The sequence below is a fragment of the Procambarus clarkii genome, chromosome 59 (assembly GCF_040958095.1).
Source record: "Procambarus clarkii isolate CNS0578487 chromosome 59, FALCON_Pclarkii_2.0, whole genome shotgun sequence".
NCBI lineage: Eukaryota > Metazoa > Arthropoda > Malacostraca > Decapoda > Cambaridae > Procambarus > Procambarus clarkii.
In genome coordinates, this window is record NC_091208.1 from 14837796 (window position 1) to 14859730 (window position 21935).

Genomic DNA, 21935 nt, shown 5'->3' on the forward strand with positions numbered 1-21935 from the left:
ATATTCATTCTTAGTGATTACTTTTTTGTTAACTTTAGAGACTAAACTAATCTATTAACAATGTTTCATAATGTAAATATACGATGACTTTGATGACGTCACGGAGTCTCCCATTTTCCATCCTGAAGGGAGTATAGACTAGGGGAGACTGTGTTATTTGTGTGTGTGGTTGTGTGTGTGTGTCGGTTTCCCGACATAATTCCCAGGGAGCAGAACACGGGTCGAAGTCCCGGTAAGGACTGCGATCACTATTCCTCTCCCTCAGAATTATAGTGCTGCTTTAATTTGAGTTTACATTGTTGTGCAGCAGTCCGTTGGGGACGTATGTCCCGTACTGGCGTATCGGGTGCTGGAAGTCGTTGTACGTCTTCTTTCCTGGCCAGTTCTAAAGGTACTAATTTCTCTAAAGTTTTGAGAGTAGTGTTGCCTTTGCATTTTACTTTCACTATTCTCAAGATACCCTGGCTGTCTGGATGAACAGAGACTATTTCTCCTATAGGCCACTCCGAGCGTGGTCCGTCACTATCCACCAGAACTATATCACCAGGGTTCAAGTTAATTCTGTTATAGGGATTGTTTGCCCCGTAATGATACTCCCTCAGAGCTGTTAGGTATTCACGAGTCCATACGTCATTCCACCGACTTATCACCCCTGAAAGATGTTTGAAACGTTGAACCAAATCACTCTCTTTGACATATGAAGGATCCTCTGGTTCCTCATCCGTAAGGGACACAAGTGTTTTGAGAGGTCTCCCATACATCAAATGAGCTGGACTTAATGGTTCACGCTGCAAAACATCATCAGAGAGGTAGGTAAGTGGTCGGTTGTTAACTCGTGCTTCTATTTCTATGATTACTGTTTGAAGCTCCTGAAGGTCAATCTTTTGGCGGTGTAGGGTTTTCCGTAAAGACCGTTTCACCGTACCAACCATCCGTTCATAGAAGCCTCCATGCCATGGTGCTCTGGGAGGTATGAATTTCCAATAGCACTGCCGTTGAGTTAGGGCTGTGCGTACCTTGGGGTGTGTCCAGATTTTCCTCAGGCATGCTTCTCCTGCCACCAAGTTGGACCCATTGTCTGAAATCATTAACTTGGGACAAGATCTACGTGAAGCAAACCTGCGGAAAGCCTGTAAGAATGCTTCGGCACTCATATCGGGAGTCACTTCTAGATGGACTGCCCTTGTTGTGGCACAAGTAAAAAGACAGATATAGGCCTTTACTGGTTTCTTGTCTTTAGTGCCTGTCAGTGTTAGTGCTCCTGTGAAATCTACTCCTGTTGTCTCAAAAGGATGAATATGTACGACTCGTTCCTTCGGAAGTGGAGGAGGGCCAGGATATGGACACACTCTGGCATCGTATCTCCGGCATACAACACAGGATTTGATTATGGATTTTACTGTCTGTCTACCTTGGGGTAGCCAGTACTGTTGTCTTAATTCTGTGAGAGTATCTAATACCCCACCATGCAGAGTGCAGTATTTGTGTATATGTAACACAATTAGTTTGCTTACTATGTGGTGACGAGGGAGCAATATTGGATTTTTTGCCTCCAGATCTATGTCAGCATGTTGTAAGCGTCCTCCGCATCTTATCAAGTTATAATTGTCAGTGTCTAACCAGAGACCCAGATCATGTTGTAGCTTCTTAGGAACATTGTCAATTTCTGTCCCGAATGTGTCGGTCTGAGCTCTTTTAACCCAGTACCTTAAGGCACTAGGGAAATTATGCTTGATTCCTATTTTCTTTAGAAAATCAAACACTACTTGGGTGACACCTACAAGTTTGTTCAGTTCAGAGTACCGAGCAGGATCAATTACCAAAGTCTGAGGTAGTTCCGGGTTCTCAGTGGGAACAGTGACATTGGTCACAATGACTTGTGGCTTTTGTTCAGGCCACTGGTCGCTGATTAGCCACTGAGGTCCGTTGAACCACATCTCTGCCTTTGTTAATTGCCGTAAAGTCAGGCCTCGGGAGAGATAGTCAGCTGGATTCTCTTTAGTAGGTACATATCTTAGTTTATACCCTGCTGACAACTCTCGTATTTCCTTAACGCGGTTACTCACGTAAGGATTCTTACTGTTATTGTTTTTAACCCACTGTAGCACTGCCTCATTATCTGACCATACTACTGTTTCTGTAAAGTGGATGTGGCTTAAGGCCTTGATCAGATAATGAGCCAATCTTACACCTAGCAGTAAGGCTGTTAATTCCAGTTGTGGCAGTGATCTTTTCTTTAAAGGTGCCACTCTGGCCTTTGATGTGAGCAAATTGGCTTGCCCATTTGAGACCAGGTAAGCTACTGTACCATAAGCCTTTCCTGAGGCATCACAAAATACATGCAACTTAATTGGTTCCTTTTCATTTACTGTTGTGTTCCTAGGGAACTTGACAGACTCTAGGATGCTTAAATCTTTCACTAACCCTTGCCATTTTTCTTGTAGGGCAGGTGTTAGAAGATCATCCCAGCCTATCTTTTGTTGCCAACATTCCTGTATTATCATCTTCCCATTAATTAGTATTGGACTTAATAAGCCTAATGGGTCGAAGGGTTTGCTGACTTGTGATAGCAATTTTCTCATTGTTAAGTTAGTGGTATCTGTCTCCACTGACTTGATTGTCAACTGATCGGTTGTCGTGTTCCATTGGACACCTAGTACCTTTGTCATCTCGGGTACTTGGTAGTCGGGAAATTCAGTTGTGATCAGTTGGTTTAATTTGTCATTGTTAGAGACCCAAGACTGGAGAGGCATATTGGCTCCCATTAATTCTCGATTGGCCTCATGGTATATGTCCAACAGCTTACTTTCACTGTTGGCTGTTCCTTGAAAGTTATCCACATACAGGTTTTCGCTAATTTCTGTCTTGTTCGGGCTATTGGACTTCTTCAAGTGTGTATCCAAGGTAGCTTGAAGCAGAAATGGTGAGCTCGTGGCTCCGAACAAAACAGACGCAAACCTATAAGTGATTATTTCACTGTTTGGATCATTAGGATCCTTAATCCATAGGAACTTTGTGTAGTTCCGGTCTTCTTCTTGAAGACCTACCCTAAGGAATGCCTTGCTAATGTCGGCCGTATATGCATAAGTCCCTATACGAAACTTTAACAGCACGTCATAAAGCCTTTGTGTTAGGCTTGGGCCTGTTTGAAGGCAATCATTTAACGAAACACTATTCTGCCCCATCTTAGCACTGCAATTAAATACTATCCGTAGTGGGGTAGTCGCAGAATCCTTCTGAACATGGTGGTGTGGCAGATAATGTCCTTCCTTTGGGTTATCATTTGTTACAACTTCGATAAATTTGTCATCGAGCTGCTTCTGTATTATTTCATGGTACAACTTCAAGTTCTCAGGTTGTCTTTGTAAACGTAACACCTGTGATCTTAATTGATTTTGTGCCATGAAGTAGTTGATGGGTAGCTGAGGGTGATTCAGCTTCCATGGTAACCTGACCCAGTACTGATTATCTCTGTAGATAACTGAGTCTAGGTATTGTTTATAAGTCCAGTCATCATCTGGACTAGGTTGTTCAGGGACAATGCCGAGAGTTGCCAGGTCCCATAACTTATATACTGGGGGATCAAGCTCGTCCTCGGAAATGTCTCTGAGTTGCAGTGGAGACTGTTCTCCTAGTCATGCAACCATTACTGTGTTGGCATGTTGGTGATCCACAGGTGCGGGTTGTTTTAGCCGTAATACTGGGCCTGTTAGTAAATAGCCACCTGCAGATGGTAACACATTCATACCGTGGTAATCTTCCTTTCCTATGATAAACTTATGGTAGACATCTGATCCCATAAGGATTCCAATATCGGAAAGGTTGTCCGATGTAATGTTATCAGCCAAAGGAATTCCCTTTTCTTCCAGGAATTTGGCTGTTGTTCCTAGACCTTCTATATACAGGTCTGTTGGAAATCTATCTACTACTAGTGCTGGTACTTTTCGTACATAACCTCCTAATCGTACTGTGGGTCGTACTACCCCGTAAGTTCGGGCTCCTGAGTTAGTCAGGAATCCTGCTATGTTTATCCGTGTCTCCTCTACAGGTGTAAGTTTCAGTTTATCTACCAACTCCTTGGATATAAAGGTCAGTTGGGACCCTTGATCAAATAATCCACGTACGGTGGCTTTATTCTTTCCATTTCTAATGATCAATCGTGCAGTAGGTAGAGCTGATTTATGGTTAGACCTGGTTGTGAAGACACTTATGTCAGGTAACACAGTACAAAGTTTTACTGATGCTGTAGCTCCTTCCTCCTCCTGTGGTTTGGGAGACTTTATACTTGTGTCCCCACAAAGTGCAGTATGGTGTTGACCCTTATGGCACTTAGTGCAGATGCGCATTACTGTTGTGCAATTGTCGGGATGATGTTCCCTTATACACTTGCTACATCTATATAACTCCTTGAGTCGTTTTATGCGTGTTGCACGATCAGGGTAGCGTCTGCAATTGTACATGGAATGTGATTGCTCACAAAACACACATGGTTTCCAGACATTAACAGTATCTTGAGGAGTCACCGTCTTGGGTGATGCGTTGACTGTAGGTTTGGAAGGACCAACTGCATATGTTCCTACACTGCCCTGATTCCACTTTGTGGAGGGGGAAGATGTTTTAGCTTTGTTTGGAGCACTGTTTGTACTCTGTTGTTTACTATTAGTAGCAGATGTGGGTTTAGATGTTTTTTCTTCTGGATTAACTCTTTCTCGTTCTATGATGGTTTGTAAACCCTTTGTAATCTCATTTACAGTCAAGGATGACTTACCTACTAATACAAACAACTTATCCAGTATGTCCCTGGGTAATTTCCGTGTCATGTGGACTTGTATTATCCAGTCTGACTCATCCAGGTTCACTTTATTTTTAAGTGCCTTGAGTATGGACTCAAGCTCCAATCTGAAGGTTTGGAGTGAGACTGCAGTATTATTTGGAGGTTTAATGTCTAACAGTCTCTGTGTTAGAATTCTGATAGTCCTTTCAGGTTTAGCGTAATTATCTTTCAGGAGTTGCACTGCATTGTCATAATCATCATCTGTGTGATTTAGATTACAGACTACCTGATACGCTTCATCCTTCAAGACACTCTGTAAGTATGTAAACTTTGTTGTTTTTGGCACATTAGCATTAGAATCCACAGAATCGACAAATTTGCTCCAGAAACCGTCCCAACTCTCGTCTTCTCTTCCAGAAAAAGTTGGTAAACTAAGTGATGGCAATTTGACTTCTGGTGCTGTCTGTTTCTGGGAAGTTGTGGTTACAATATTTATATTAGCTTTATGGGCATGTATGATATCATCAAAGTATTGCAACTGTGTAAACATTGTATCTTCATAATCGGAATGTTCTTGTATAACATCTTGTAATGTTTCTCCACCAACACTGGTATTCTGAAGTAAAACTTGATATTCTTTCATTTGTTGCAACACACGGTCATATTTGTTCCGTGCAAGCCTAAGATAATTTTCCAATGCTACATAGTTAACTGGAGTTTGTTTACTTATGTCATCACATGTGCTAATCTGCCGTGATAAATGATCCCTCAATCCTGTGAGGGTTATTTGGACATTTTTGACAGTAGACATTTTGGAAGTACTTGTTAGTCGTATAGACTATATTTAAATATACACTGTAAAATCATACACACTATAATTTGAGTGGTAGACCTGTATCGATGCTGGTATCCGCAAGTTAGCCCATCATTATCACTCTTGGTTGGTACAGAGACACAGGTTAACACTCAAAGGTGAAATGATTATAGTTAAATTGTACTGTTATATTAATATCATATTGACAACACAACTCGGGTTGTCTTAAATACTGCATAAAAATATGTACTTGCTAGGTTGTAATATGTGTTCAACTCTAGACAAGTGTAAAATTCTTACCCTTACACCAGGTTAGCACAATAAATTAGACTAGGTTGCTGTACAACACCAGCCTAAAATGTTCTACCCTTGTGCAAGAATTAGTAGTAAATGATGTGGCATGCAGTAAATGTTACAGTAATGGCAGTAATAATGCAATAATACAAAAAAACATATATAAGTAACTTATAAGTAAAGTTGCCTCTTATCAACCTCTTGTAATGAAATGAAAAAAAAAAACACAATTGTTCCTTTGATACTGTCAGAACAATAATAGTGCTTGTTGTAAGTTCTGTTTGCTATGAGATTGAAAAGTTAGGCTAGAAAAATGCAAAAATATATAGCAGTGTCTTCCTGCTATAATGTGTGGGTAATATTGCACTATCACTATATGTATGTATAATATCTAGTTCAAAGAACTAAATATAATCCGGTTCCGTAGGACCAAATAATGTGGGGAAAATTCCAGGCAGCTAATCTCTCTTTTTCAAATTGATTTAATCAAATAAAGTTATGTCTTATTTATTTTCTTAGTAAGTAAGTATTAATTAAGTGGACTGTATGTACTGGTAAACTGCCTGAAATCTTCTTACACACCATTGGGAGGGACAATTGGTAGCCTAAACCACTTTGTTATGGTTCCTTCTTAAACTACCAATTGTTTACCTTTAAAACTATTAATTCAGTTATTTCATTATAAGTAATTAATTATAACTACTGCTACTGCTATAATGTCTTAGCTGTGCCAGTAGAATGGGCCTAGTAAGGCATGTAGGTGTAGCCTCAAGATGGGTGTGGCCCTGCCTCTTTGTGCCACGTAATGGCGGCTGGTGGGAAGGACAAGGCTTGGCAAACAAGTAGTTAATTATGTGTATGAACCAACTGTCTGCACAGATTCTTGAAGCTCCTCTCACAATTTACCTGTATGGGATGCAAGGAATTAATCAAAGTTCCCTAAACATATCAATTACAGGTATGACATGAACTGTGAGGGCTGTAATGGGGTACACGTACGGTGTTTTTGGGGATGTCCTACGACATAACCTTCTACCTATTTATATTAATCAGTGCACTTGAATAATAAACAATACTTGGTAGACGGATACAGTCGTTGTTGTGATGTTGTTAGGCTGTGTGGCTGGTGTTGACACGTAAATGGGGTGTCTAGCTGTTTACACCAGTTAAGACAGCGTGGTATGCTCATCCCATGTTTTGTTGTTGTGTATATTATGGACGCCTTCCTCTCCGGGTGACGCTCTTATGCTCTGGTTCTTCACTCAAAGTAATTTTACATTAACAAGGGAACCTAGCTACTATTTGATGTAAATAATTATATTCATTCTTAGTGATTACTTTTTTGTTAACTTTAGAGACTAAACTAATCTATTAACAATGTTTCATAATCTAAATATACGATGACTTTGATGACGTCATGGAGTCTCCCATTTTCCATCCTGAAGGGAGTATAGACTAGGGGAGACTGTGTTATTTGTGTGTGTGGTTGTGTGTGTGTGTCGGTTTCCCGACAATGATGACCTCATAAATAATACCTATGAGGCCATCAAAAATAGTGAGTCACGCCAAACAAAAAGAAGTACTGGTAAACAGGTCAGACACAACCAGTACTATGATGATGCTAAACTGAAAGAGCTTAAATCAATTGCTAGACAGACAGGTAAAGCATATAAGAACCTTAGAACTCCTCAAATGTTAAAACTGTTTCAGGCCGCGCTTGCAGCGACAAGGGAGAGAATGACTGAACTGAGACAAAATGAATGGGAGGGTTTTGTTAGTGGACTTAACCTGCATACTCCCCTGGGCAAAGCCTGGAAAGGCATAAACAAAATTATTGGTAAAAATAGTAGACAAGTTTCACACCCAAACCCCCGCTACAGAAAGCCAATCAGTTAATTGCAAAATGGGCTCAGGTTTCCAGCCTTGGAATGTTACCAGCTAACACTAGGGAGAAATTGCAGGAGAGGTCCACAGACAGAAATGCTCTCATAAATTTCATGTTGAGCAAGCAACATGATGAATGTGATGTTCCATACACAGATTATGAATTGGATGCAGCCCTCTCCTGGGGCAGTAGCACTGCTCGTGGTGAGGACGGCATCACCTATGATATTCTAAGACTCCTACATCGTGTACCCGGTAACCCATTATTAGAATTGTTTAATGCTAGCTATGTCACTGGGCAGTTGCCTGAATCATGGACCACCAGTCTTACGGTACCTGTACCAAAGCCTGGCCAACCTGATGCTTTCCGTCCCATCTCACTGACCAGTTGCATGTGCAAAACCTTTGAGAGAATGGTGCTTACTAGATTATTGTATAGAGTTAAAGAACACATGTCACATGATATCAATGGTTTCACACATGGTAAAAGTGTACACAACTGTATCACAACCTTTCTTACTGTTCATGGAGATAAAAGGCACAAGTACACAACATTTCTTGATTTAAAAAATGCCTTTGATATTGCTAATAGGGAAGTGATTATGTATGAATTAGCGAGAATGGATATAGGGGGACATTTATTACAATGGATACGAGGCTATCTTACCAACCGGAAGTCCTCTGCACTGTTCCAAGGCTACAAGAGTGAAACTAAAGTAATGCAACTAGGCACCCCACAAGGAGGAGTACTTAGTCCTACCTTGTTTAATGTTCTAATTAATGCTTTACTAAAATCAATCCCAACTAGTCCGGCAAACATCACTATCAGCTATGCAGATGACATCCTTGTGCATACTAAAACCCACCGCGAAATGCAAACAGTCTTAAATTGTATACATACAGCTTGTGAGAGCCTTGGTCTTGTAATCAACGCTGCTAAAACTAAGGTATTTAACAGACAAATTGGCAACCGCAAAAGTGGACCACGAAAACTTAAGATAGACAACATACCAATAGACTATGTCTCTTCTTTCAAATACCTTGGAGTCTCTGTCCCTTGTACCTCAACTGCAGTCAATAAGTTACATCAACAATGTAGAGACAGACTCAAGGCTCTCAGAACTGTAGTGGGGTACAGCCCGAAATATGGTGTTAATATTAGAATAGCAAGAATGATGTATTTAGCGTATATAAGGTCTCTGATAGACTATCATGCACCAGCTTTGGTCCTGCAGAATGGCAAAAGTATTGATAGACTGGAAAAAATGCAAAATGAAGCACTCAGAATTATACTTGGCTGTCCTATAACTACCAAAGTTCTCAACATGCGGAAAGAATTAAATATACTTAGCATTCGAGATAGAATATTTGAAATTAATCTTATGATGGGACTAAAGCTGCTGCGTGATAACAAAAACAACATTGTGTCAGTTGCACTGTTAGAACACATACGAAATGGAACTAGCGAGTCTAAATGGATTCAAAGAACTGCCACTCATATTAAAATGATGGGACTGCACGATGTATATACAGATGAAAGAGTACAGCACTTCCTTCCACCCTGGTAGATAGTACCTTTTGACATCCTGACCCCTGCATACCCCACCAAGAAACTAATCACAAGCAACCCTCATGATCAGCTTGCTGCTAAATTAAGCACCATAGAACACATTCACAATATACAAGCTGAAAACAACATTGCACAGACCATATACACTGACGGATCACTCAATACAGCTACAGGGAGGGCAGGAAGTTCTGTTATTGCTCATCAGCCCGATGGCAGAATAATTTAAAGAAATATCCGAATTAGTAACTGGGCGTCCACAATGCAAGCCGAGTTGGTAGCGATACTGGTAGCACTCGAAATTATTGACAACACTGAAGTAGACAGCTTAATTATTTCTGACTCCCTATCCTCACTACGAGCAATAAACAGTTTGCAATCAAGTAATAACGTGCTTGTCTTGGAAGCTAGACGTAGATATGTAAGAATACTTAGCAAGAGGGTAAATATAAAAATGTTGTGGATTCCTTCTCACATTGGCATGCAGGAACATGACAAAGTTGACGCCCTTGCTAAGGCTGCAGTTAATAAAGACAGTATTGAATGGAATCTTGAGTTATCAAATAGGTCCCTTAAAAGTGTCATTAGACGAGAACTCCTAGATGGATTTGAAGAAAGTAGAACAGTGCAAACTGGAACTAGTAGGTCCATTGTTCATCACAATGAAATGTGTGAAGTAAAACATGTGTATGGGGCAAGTAACAAAGTCAGTAGACTAACAGATGTTGTCACAGCTCGTATAAGACTTGGCTACAAGTATCTCTGGCAGTTCGGCTTGTATAGGGATCTAGATGAAGTAAAGTGTAAAGTGTGTGGACATAGGCAGGGACACACACTCGAACACTATATCTTGGATTGTTGTAAAATTGAGCCTTTTAGAGATAAATCTAAGCTCACTCTGTATGATATGGCAACCTATCTTATTACCATGGATAAATTACCTGAAATCCTTGCACTGTACCCACATTTTGCTTCCAGTAGATGAACGACATATGAGATTCAGAAACAAGTAGTGTATTGTGAGGACTAATAATAAACAGAAGCTCCCCCTATGACTCTGTAATATCCCCATTGGCCAAACTATTATGTATTAACGACAAGACCTACCATTAATGTATGATGACTTACTGTAAATATGTAGCTCTTGTAATAGCACTTTCTCTGTAACTAGCTGACATTGTATCTATAAGGTGTGAAGGATTGAAGAAATTGTTTATGTAATAATCTAAGATGAGGTGTGATAAAGACCTTTTGTGCCCTCTGTAATGCTTTTGCGCTACCGCTCACAGGATGAGTATGGGGTGCACAATAAAATAGCCGCCTTCGGCGGCAACAATCAAAGACGCGTTGACGGTTGGGAGGAGAAGAAAGTCAAAAGCGGTAGATGTGATGGGCCGTAGAGAGAGGAGTGGCGACAAAAACAGAGGTGGACGTTAGAGGGAGACACCCCGCACAAGGGGGGGGGGGCGTCGTGGTCACGGCGGCAGCTGTTCCACGCACGGCGTAGCAGTGTGCGCAAGACAGGAACTAATACTTCTCCGGAAACTTGTGTATCGGAAAGCGCAAGCGCTTCCCAAATCACCTGCAGATCAGCGTGCAGCCGGCCACCAGGCATCGCCCTCGGCTGAGACATCCTATCCGGCACCCTATACACAAACTCCTTCACCCGCGACACCCAGACAGCGGACGAGCACCACGGGACCGGAAGCACCCGGGCATCCCGATAAAGGCCCAACTCCGGACCCTCACAGGAAACGACCCCAGCAGACGGGACTTGGCAACCCCCAGACCGGAGCAAGTAAGGAGGGGATACAGCAGGGGATGCAGGCGCGGCATCGACCCCACCACCAGGCACAGGAGCCGAGGACCCCCGGCACACATCTTTCCGCAACATCACGACGAGGTCCCGACCATCAGGGACAACCCCCCACTGCGGAGATCCAACAGCAGGTGACGCAGGAGGGGGGGCACAGGCAGCAACTTCGGAGCCCCGCACAGCACCATCATCCACGGCGGGGGACGCCAGATCACCATACTCCCCCACCTCCTCCCAAGGCACACCACGAAGGGGAGACACACTCCAAGCCCGCCACGAACGCTTCGAGACAGGCCGCACCACAACACGCCCAGCAGGACCCTCCACAGGCACGGCCACTATCTTCACATCCACACAGGCCACACCCACACCGTCCGAAGAGTCCACAGAGGCCACATCACCCACACTGTCTACATCATCCACGGAAACAGCCTCAGAACACCGACGCGCACGCTTCTGCAAAGGGGTGGAAAGAGCAGAACTACAGTCGTCAACACACAGACACGACAGGCACCTCACCATGCTGAAGCACCCCCCTCCAAAACAGCAGAACCCGCGTCCCCGGGAGCTGGTACCACATCCACAGGCGGCGGCAGGACATGGACCTCCACCGGGACACCCCTCACTACACGCAGCGCAGGCGACGGCCCGACACCCTCAAACACCGGCTCAACAACCCCAGGGGCCACAGCAGTCACCTGACGTGTCACACGGGCCGTAGAACTCGCCTCAACAGGCGGAGCAGCAGACAGGCAATCAGGCGCCTCAGGCACAGCACCCACACCGTCCCCAGAACCGTCCGAACGCAACAGGAGCAGAAAATCCTCTGCACGAAGAACATGCACCCGACCAGTTGCTCCCACGTCGCACGCTGCAGCCAGATGACCCTTGTGACCACACCGATAACAGGTGCGCGGTTGACCCCGGTACTGGCAGCGGAGCGTGTAACCCAACACAGACATCGACGACGGTACACTACACTTCAGCGACATCGTCAGGGTGCGGGAGCCGTCAAGCATACCAACACACTGCCCGGCAACGACCTTGTTCCAACGAATACTTAACACTGTCCCAAATCGATCGAAACAGGAGGTTAAAAAGTCGTCCTGAAATTCGAAGGGGTACCATGCACCGCCACAGAACTCAAGGTGACACTAAGATTCACCACCTTAACGGAGCCAGCAGTATCAGGGAGAGGGTAAACACGCCCCTCACACCGCTCGAGAAACGCCTGAAAGGCAGCCTGGAGGCGGAACTTGACCACAGCACGGTGGCCCTGAAGCTGCTGGATGCCCACCAGGTCCGACAGCTGCACATGAAGCACGTCCACCAGGGCGACACCAACCAGCGGATGGTCCACCGGCACCGTAAACGCGAGACCAGCCGACAACGTCCTCTTCATTGGGTGGGCGAGACGACCCCATGGCTAAGCAAACGTCACCCTGTCAGTGGCAAACCACCACCAGCAGGGCAAACAAGCAAACACCCAACGTAAACACAAGCCAGGAGCGGAGAGACCTCAGGAACGTCCGACCTGGCCAGTGGTCACCACGCAACCAGACTTACCATAAGCTCCGGGAGGCGACGGCTCTCAGCCTGCTAACATGACTGATCAGACGTCTGTTCCTGTACCCTCCTGTGGTATATAAAAAAAAACTATTTGGAATAGTCAATCAGCGCAAATCGAAAAACAATTCCAAAAATAACAATAAATATCCATTAGATATTTATGTTTGCAAATTAAATTCATAAACACAATTTACATGGTGGATTGGTTACCCCGTTACTGGAGGGGGTAGACGTGGTATCTTAAACTCCGCAGTCGTTCCCTGGTGCTGAGTGTGGGAGGGGGTTGTTTGGCGTGTCGGCGACATGGGGACCCCCCTACCCCCTTTTCTCTGAACCGAGACCATTGGTCTTGAATATTCTGGTCATGCATTGTACCCTGCACTTGAGATGGTGTTGTTGTTTGTGCTATGAGTTTGTGTGGCTGAGGTGTGCAGACTTCAGTTGTTAACGACGCACTGGGCACTTGTGAAGTTTCGCTCCGCGGCAGTTTACCGGGACTTCGAGGCTAGCTATGATGGGCGGACATTTATGCTCCCTGGAGACAATAGGTACCGTTACTATTTCGGACCGCTGTTGCGCTGTGACATATATGGCGTTGCATAGTGTGCCTTTCGAGTTCTCGGAGGCCCTGCTCCGGAGATATTTTGGCCAGTTTGGAACAGGGGTTTCCCTCCGAATAAACTCCGTCTCTACAGGCAGGTGGCGCGTGGTTTCATGTGAGACTTGGACTCTAGCCATGTGGCTCAAGTCTCCCATTTCGTCTACGGCTACCTTGATGGGGTACACTATGCGGCCTTTTATGCAGGGCAGCCAAGACAATGTTTTCGTTGTGGCCTAGAGGGCCACCAGGCTGTTGCTTGCACTGGGGCCGCAGCTGCACCTGTTAATTTATTCCGAGAAGAGGATTTTCCCCCATTGGTGGTACAGGACCTGTCGCCTAGTGATGGTGTGGGTGGGGAGGTTCCCCTGCCGCCTGCTGACCTGGTGGTGGTGTTACCTGGTTCCTCAACTGGTGTGCCGGTGCGTCCAGAAGGTGGTGTGCGTGACGGGGTGGTGGTGGTGTGTGGGGCTCCGCCCCCGTGGTCGGCGTCTTCACTGCCGCAGGATTCTTCGCCTCTCCATGCTTCTTCTCCTCTGCAGGTACATGCCTCTTTGCATGCTCCCTCGCCGGTGCTGGTCCTTTCAGCTGCCTCCTCCTTCGTGTCGTTGCAGCTGAAACACTACAGGGTCGTGCTCGGCCAGCTATGGGGCAGCCTACTTCCGGCTCTTCTCGGGTGCCTCCTGTGGGGGGGTAACAGCTCCAACGATCATTGGCCGGTCTCGAAGTGTTCACGCACAGATTGCAGTGTGTCGCCACCTCGAGACAGGGCTGAGAAATATGAGGATGAGGAGTGTGCTGTTGTTTCCTCTGTAAGCTCTGCCTCCGTGAATCGTGTGGCTGAATCGGCGCCTGCGCTCCCTTCCGTGGGCGGCTGCCCCTAGTGATAGAGACCTCGTCATAGGGTTGATGAAGGATGTGCGCCGGGAGGCCTCTGCTCCTGTGCCCGGTGGAGGGGTCCTGGCGCACCTGCGGCTTTCCCCTGTGCGTCTCTCAGTGTGGAATCTTGTGTATGTACCGGTGTGCTACCCAGTGTGTGCCCCGGTGCACCTCCTGGTGGAAGGCCCCCTCGTGCGGGCCCCCGCAATGTGATCTCGGCGTCGTGAAAGTGATCAGTAGCTGTGGATGAGCGGGTGCGTCCTCTCCCATGGTGCTCGTCTACTATCTTGGTGCCACAGGCACGGGCTTTTGTTTATGACGTACTGGAGTACATGCCTGACATTTATGAATATACTGATGATCCAGTGTCCGATCGCGAATTGCTGGCTTTAGAGGTTTACTGCTTGTACTTTCCGGCGCAGGTCTTCCCGGATAAATATGCGTAGCACTTATGTTTGATTTCTGTCCTCCCTGTATTTCTGTATTTTTGTATTTGTTGTTTGCTGTATGTAGGTTTTGACTGCTTGTTTGGTTTGGTCCATTTCTTTGTTGGGTGTGGTGGTGGGTGTGGGTCATTGTGTGTATGTGTTGTTTGGATGTTTGTTCCCGGTGTCATGTATTTTCCACCTGTCTTACTTGTCGTACGCTTCCTGTCCCGTGTCTGTTTATTCCAACTCCCAGTACCTGTGTGTTCCGGTTTTGTGTTTATATGCTTCGTTTTGTTTCCTTACCCTTCTGTTTTTGGACATTCTGTTTGCTGTCCTATTTTTATGTTTTTGTTGTTCCTGTCCTTTTCTTTGTTAATTGTCCCATGTTAATTGTTAAAAGACTGTGTACTGTTTTCCTGTTTTTCTGTTTTTATTTTTTCCATGTGTTTTCCTTTATGTTTATTTTTGTGTATAATTGTTGTATAGTTTGCATTTTCTTGTTTCCTTGTACAGCGTTTTGTGCCTTTGTTTTTATCTCGCTTTGTGTTATTATTCAGTACCTGTATGAGATTCCAGGCTTTGTGTTTCATGTTACTTGACTTTCCTTTTTTCTGTTCTTTATATTATGTTGTTATAGTTGTTTGTCTTTGTTTTTTTTACTTTTACGTTATGCTTTTATGTATGTGGTGTTTCTTTAACCCTTACACTGCTCAGGGGTCATATGGACATTTACACCCCTGTGCGCAAGAAAAAAAAAAATTCAAAAAAATTTTTTCGTCTTCTAAACATGTTAATTTGTGTCCCCTGAGCACGGAAAAAATAAAAAAAAAATCGTAGGTGACATATTTTGGGCGCAATTGACCGAGGAAGTCTGGCAAAAAGTGGGCGTTGACAGAGCGGTCGTCAGACCCGGTCAGCGTCACCCGCGTTGACAGATGGGAGTTGCCACAAAGATATTATTACCTAATTGTTTCAATGTCTCCGATTGATTTTTTCTTAGTTTTTTTGCAGTAATATTATTCAATAGTGTGTATTGTAATATATTTATATAATAAAAGTGGTTAATAATCGCTATACTCAAAAGTATGATGTGCGTATTAGTGATTCAATTATTATGTTTATAAAACAATAAACAAATAGTTTTGCTGCTATTACACTCTATACACAGGTTATATATAAGTATTGGCATGTTTTGGTCACCATAACGAACCACTAAGTTGGTATTGAGAGTCGAAAAGCAACGAGGAGTTACCGCCACACACCAGCCAGCCACTCACTGCCACCCCCTCAACACACGCACTAAACTTTCTCCCCCAACAATACCAGTTGTGGTGTTATTACACTATATACAGACGTTATATATAAGTATGAGTATATTTTGTTCACCACAACTGTACAGCTAAGCTGATATAGTTAGTTCAGGCACTAAGAGTCGTCGCTATACACAGATGGCGGCTGGCGGCTCCCTCACTCTTTCAAGGTCACACGCACTAAACTTTCTCCCCCAACAATACCAGTTGTGGTGTTATTACACTATATACAGACGTTATATATAAATATCTACATGTTTTATGCACCGTAACTGTACACCTAAGCTTGTAGAGCGCCCAAAGAGCATAGTGGCCACCCTCTAAACAGCTAGAGAAATCGTGCAGACGACGTCACCTCCGTCACCCATATGGCTCCTCCCAGCATAATCCTTTTGCTGTTATTACACTAATACACACATTATATATAAGTATCTACATTTGTGTTCACCATAGAGAACCACTGACCTAGTATGGTGAACGCAAACAATAACAGGTGGCCACACAGTCAGTAAACGATGCTGTCTCCCTCCGTCTCTCAGCATCACTCCTCACACAGCGCTAATTATTACAACAATCCTGCTATTATCACAACCCTGGTTATTTATATCACAGTCATTGGTCATCTGTAATATTGTCATCGCTAAATAATAACAATTATATATTTATTTTGACATTTTTCGGCGATGCTGTGGGCACAAGCTGAACATCAATGCTGTTCGCTCATGCTGCGTGCGCCGGCCTTGGTTGCTCCAACAGTACTGTGCCTCTCACACCTGAGAATATTGCCCACGATTTTTTTTTAAAATGGCATCTGTTTACAAGAGCCCTGAGGAAGCTACTGTGAACCCCGTGTAGCCGCGGGCCATTTGAATCAGGCCTGGCACCCTATGGCGTATATATACGCCATGCGCACCATGGGACATGTTACTCAGGGCGTATATATACGCCATGCGCAGTTTAAGGGTTAATAAATAAAAAAACTATTCACACGATCCTATTTTGCTATTAACTTAATATTTCCACTTCTCTACTAGCACCATCAATCTTCTTCAATTGTGTACGTACATACGAACAAATATAAACATTAGAAACAAAACTAAATGATATAATCTATCATAAGAAATTAAATCATTATTTCCCCATCACGCAACCCTCCCTCCTCCTCCTTCTCCAGCTGAACAATGGTGTGTCCTCCAAGTGAGTGTCTTGGTAAAAGTGTAACCTAATAAAAAGTGAGATGGGGAAATTTCAATTACTGCATAATGGAGAGTAAACACAAAACCTGAAGTTTAAAATGGTTGAGTTGGAAGGTAAAGTTGAATGATATAGTAGAATTGGTAAGTATTGTAGAGTGGGTTGGTGGTGTTGTCGTTGTTGATTCTTCTTTCTGGACGACCCAACCCACAACTCGGTAGTGCGCTTATACCTCACTAGGAGATCACACTAGGCGCTTCTGGCTCTTGTAGAGGGGCTCAACGTCACACGTTTAGGGGATGCAGCTCCAACACTTGGCCTCGTTGTCACGTGCACACGCCCACTCGAGCCGCTGTGACTCCCCACTCTCTCCTTATGTGATATGATCTCCTCAATCCCCTTTGACTTACTAATTTTCCATCCTACCCTGTCCACAGCGGTGTATCAAGGAAAATCAGGGTATGAGTGCAATAACATATATATATCAGTATAAACGTTCCTTGATACACAACAATGATCAATCGATTACCCTATCAATCCTAGAACACATACATCTGTAGGTAATCCAGCCTACGTCTGTAACTCTATGCTTCAGTATAAACACTCCTTGGTACAAAAATGGCAAACTATCACTCGCCTTTCACTGCGTCTTACACGCTAAAGACAAGCACTCTATCAACTCTCTACAAGTGATCATTTAGAACTTCTCTTCCACATCTGGAAGTTCACTACCCTGATATCTTCAGGTTCTTCCGGGTTTTTACCAGGATCCTCTGCAGCTCCTCCAAGCTGCAACCATGAATTTTCCTCGAGCAAATACGGTGCTTCACTACTTCTGCTAGGGTCCTCCACAGCTCTCCTGGCTGCTACACCATGCAGTTTTCTCGAACAACTATGGTTCTTCACCACCTCTACAGAAGCACGTGACACTCCTCTTCATTGCTTCTCCTCACAGCTCGAGGCCCTCTCCTCCACTACCTTGGAGTCTCATCAACTACTCCTTCAGTGCTGGCTTCGAAGTTCTCAGCAACTTCTTCCCCAAAGACCACTGCAACCCATTGACACTCCAATAAAAATGTTTCCTTATAAACACATAGACGAAATAATCCACACAATGTGTTTGCATTTAACATCTATCCGCTCTCTACATGCAGTGAGAGTGGACTCCCCCGTTGGGCTGGTCCATGCTCCACCTCGCCTGGCGGTCCTCACTCACTCAGGGAGGGTCCTCCGCCGCCAGGAGCTGGGCTCCGGGCCGTCGACGGGAGAGGACGCCCTGCTCGTCCCTCCAGCTGTTCCTCCCTCTCCACTCTCCTATTTTAGGCCTTCTGCCTTATCAAAACATGTCTAACTTATAAATAAACATTGCTACTGTCGCTGGGCACACGACCAACTACAAGCAATCACTATGAACTGGCTTAAATCGTGCTTACCACAGATTGTCTAGTCGAGGGCGCTATCCCTCTGACGGCGTCTGGTCAGGGCACTCAACACAGCCCACGAAAATGTCTCTGGGCAGCTTAATAAACTCTCCTCGCCGTCCAGGACTTGAGACCACAACGTTCTCAGCTCCATTCCATAGCTGGCACGTCTGCACACTTCTCTTCTCTTGGAGATATATCACTAGGGGTTCCCATCCTTTCTGATGGGAGCTCAAACGGAGTGCGGTTTTCCCCCTGCGATGTCTGGCCTCAAGTGAGGTGAAAGCCCTCCAGAAGCGAGCCTCACGCCTCCAGCAAAATATCCACATCTCCTAACCAGTCATATATCTATTTCCTTATTTACTGCCCATAATCTCAAATTGTTCATTGAATCCAACAAACTATTTTACATCTGTGTTATCGCCTCTATATTTCCTATACTTTCTAGTTAAGTCAGGCTTGTTAAATCTCAACATTGAATCTGTTGAGTCTCAAGGGGGAGACTCGTTTCTCCTGTAGGCTGAGATCATAACATAAGACAGAAGAAGCACATATGGGAGATGTGTGACGCAAACTCTATTTGATGGGAGCAATGAAACGGAACAACTGTTTGGTGTGTTGAACTATTTAAAGTTAGCTTAAATCGTTTTAATAGGCTAATGCCCCCCCCCCCCCCCCTTCCTTGCCTCTCCTACAAGGACTATTTTCAAATTTCACTGAAAATAAACACAGCAGAGAACCACATCCTACCAGTGTTGAGATATTGAACGAAGTATGAAGAAAGGGAGGAAAAAATTATCATGAGAAAAGAATGTGCTATTAGGTAAGTGCGCATCGTGAATGCCTTACATTGGGTGTTAGGTAGGAACTGGTAGGTGAGTACTCTCACTCATCCCCGCTCTCATCCTTCTGCTCACCCACATTACTGGTTAACCAGTCGTGCGCCGCCCTCCCTACCAGCTGGGCACACGCTCTCCCACTAATCTGACCTTCTTCTCCAGGGGGTCTTGACACTCTCCCGAAAAATGGGTGAATTTTAATTATTGCAAATTATAGAGCATACACAATCATGTAGGTTAAATAGCTGAGTTGGAATGTATAGATCGATTAATTTAGTATAATTGATAAGACATGATATGTTTAAGATGGTAAGCTTTAGATGCAAAAGAGTTTTGATGGATTAGAAAACTTAGTTATTTCGCAGTAATACAGCCCAGTAAATATTGATAATAATAAGACTCTGTTGTGGTATTATTACTCTACCATTCAATTCCAATTTGGATGGAATGTATAGTTAGGCCTGAGGACAGGGTCGAAGGTTAAGTGGGCCCATTAGTTGTCGAGGGTAGCGCGTTGCTGGTGTCTGGGACATGGGGGCGGTGGCAAGTGTTGACAGGATGTGTGTTTCAGGTATTGCTAACAGTAGGTTGTAGTAGGCAGGGGTGGTAGGTGGTGCTGTAGGTGGTGTTGGTAAGTGGCGCTGTAGGTGGTGCTTGTAGGCTGTGGAGGATCATGGTGATGAGGAATTGTGATTGAGAATCAAGATGATTTAGACACTGTGGTGAGCGGTGGAATGTGTAGCCCAGTGCAAGTAGCCCAGTATAATGCATCTGAGTGGTACTCATCAACTCCAGAGACTGAACCTCTGTGGATATTTATCCCTGATTATGGAACTTGAGGATCTGTGACTAGAGGTAAAATTCATCCTCTAAGGTTATCCTAATCATATAACTACAAATCCTTACTCTAGAATGAATAGGAGTTTACTATGTATAAAATACGACTGATTAAAACCAGTAAGACAGATTGTAGGAGCTAAAGTCTCTAAAAAAATATAGAAGACCCTTAAACAATCTCTCCTCGGGTCGATATGACCGCGGCCGGAATATCAAACTGGGTCATCGAAGTTTACTACGTTCAAAATACGACTGTTTAAACTACTAAGACATCTCAGGATGGGTATGGGGTGCATAATAAAGAAGACATTAAACCATCCTCACCTGAGAACAGCGCGGGTGGTGACGTATGGTGGCATACTCGTACACCCACCCCAAGTGCATCAATTACGCACATCTGGCACGGCCACGCGTCATCCATCTGTCTTCTCATTCTCAGAGTGGAAGGGACCCTCGTCGTCGTCATTCTCGAGGAAAACGGTCACCCACACATGGATCGTGCACACACCTTCACGATTTGCAGACGATTTTTTTTTTGTATTTATTTTCACATGCAGGGCTTGCTAAGCAATACAAGAAATTAAACACAAGGGAAAAACAGCAAAGTACAAAAGCACACATGGTAAGGGCACACAATAAGACAGAAACACGTAAAACATTACATAAAACAGAACATTAGACTCCGTATTTGTGCGGAAACTGATTTCTCGGAAACTGCATACCGTATGCCTCCCAGCGCAGCCAGTCAGCAGGCCGCACCTCACTACTAGAATACACAGAAGGGTGTTCCATAAAATTCGGAACCTCTGACATGAAAGCATGGACACGGGGGACCCAAATAGTAGAAGGGTCTATTGGAAGCGGCGCCAGACGCTCCCACATGATGGGCGGACGGAGATTAATAAAATAATCAGTCTGATTCTCAACAGGTAGAATCCCAACACCAGGCACAGCACCCTTTGAACGTGCAACCGTGTCCAGGGAACGAGGCAGCAGCACAGGGGCCCCCGCCGGAAAACCAACAGAACCAGGCACCAGCACAGACCCCTCACGGCGTACATCCTTCTTCAAAACCACCACAAGGCCTTGACTCCCACCAGCATCCTTACCATCCACCTAAGGAGGTACCACCCCCTACTGCGGAGAAACCCCTGTAGGAAAAAAAACAGATGTTAAATTGGAAACACTACCATCGGCAGCAGCAGTAGTCACGTGAACCTCAGCCACCACCATCGCTGTAGACACCAACTCCCCAGACACCACCCCACCAACATCAGGGGACTCGCAATCGTCAAAATCAGCCACGTCGGCCCAGGCAGAAGGAGAACGCTGTGAAAGCTTAGGATCCAGCTGCACGTCATCAGAGCTGGAGGCGGAACCAGAAGCACAGATACCACAAGGCGGGTGCACCGGTGCACGACGTAAGACATCAGCAGCCTCCACGACATGGGGGACCAGCCACAACACAGCAGGAGGCCCCGAACCGACACCACCTCCCAGCACGACCAGGACAAACTTCGGGGAAGAGGAGACAGGCGCAGAAGGTTGAGATGTCGAAGAGGAGTAGATGTAGGGAGAGCACCCGGAAGATCCACAGAAGCATCAAGAACACCAAATAGAACAGGACGTCACAACCACCAGAGGAGAAGCGACAATACCATCAGGCGCACCGGGCGATACAGGATACGACCCAGCAATCACAGGGACGGCC